The sequence below is a fragment of the Aplysia californica genome, unplaced genomic scaffold (genome assembly GCF_000002075.1).
Source record: "Aplysia californica isolate F4 #8 unplaced genomic scaffold, AplCal3.0 scaffold00775, whole genome shotgun sequence".
NCBI lineage: Eukaryota > Metazoa > Mollusca > Gastropoda > Aplysiida > Aplysiidae > Aplysia > Aplysia californica.
In genome coordinates, this window is record NW_004798045.1 from 102,093 (window position 1) to 103,072 (window position 980).

The 980-nt window shown below is 39.9% G+C and overlaps 1 protein-coding gene across 1 annotated transcript in view; it reads left to right on the plus strand.

Annotated features, from left to right (window-relative positions):
- The first annotated feature begins 99 nt into the window (after positions 1-99).
- LOC101863382 (exonuclease 1) overlaps positions 100-980 on the plus strand; it is a 33,219-nt gene continuing 32,338 nt past the window's right edge. The window contains exon 1 of the mRNA XM_005109399.3: positions 100-261. The gene's annotated coding sequence lies outside the window, so the exon portion shown is untranslated. The remainder of the gene's footprint in view (positions 262-980) is intronic.

Here is a 980-nt window from a genome sequence, read left to right on the forward strand (position 1 = left end):
ACAAGGACCTTAGAATCGTTCTTGACACCAAGCTCCCCGGTTTCACCTTTTTCCGGTTATATATATAAATACTACGGTTTTCTCCCCTTATCATGTATCTAGCTAGGCTTAGATCTAGTGTTTGGCGTTCGGCGTTCGGTCATTGGTTTGTTATGAAAATTTCCCGCGTCCATCATGACCCATGGTCCAGTCCCTGTGAATTTTCCTGATCTCATCACCTCAGTCTTTTGAGGTTTAATAACCTCTGCTTCTAGACTTCAGGTATTCAATAGATTTCAACGTATCCTTGGCGTCACTGCCACGTAGCCTAAATGAGATCTTCTAAAGCCCCGGTTACACGCAACGATAATTAAAATATGTATCAGATTCGTCGTATCATGTGAGAGAGAACTGTCCGTTTATCGAACTGTGTTGTGTTTGGTTTACACTTACACTTACACTCTACACGTTCCAATCTATTATCTATCGTCCAGCTTTCTTTCGATCGAGGAGATTCCTCATCATGATAAAGCCACCATGTCTCTTTGCGACGACAGCGTTTTGCCTATACTCTGTGTGAAGGTTTCGAGCTCTGGACCTTATGAATGAAGGAAGTCGAACACTACCTCAAGACAAGAGCACAAGTCAATTGAGAGCATCCCCCTCCCCCTTTCCCTGTACATTTTGATTTTTATAAAAAATAAATAATAACAGTAACAGAGAACAGTAGCAATGTCTTTAATTTTAGAAAAGGGTTAATGTCCATACTGTACCTTGTGTGTAGAAGTAGAAGCGGTGATCTTATACTTTTAGCCCGTTAAATTCTTCGGTATTTTTTTACTTTCCCTCCCGTCTCACACTCAGCTACCAGTTGTCTATTTTCTACTAAATATTGATGCGCTGAACACGAATATATCAACTTCATTTCCGTCGCAAATTAATAGTTTTTGAAATATTTGATTGTTTTTAACCGAGATAGACATGCTTTGGACTTTGGACCA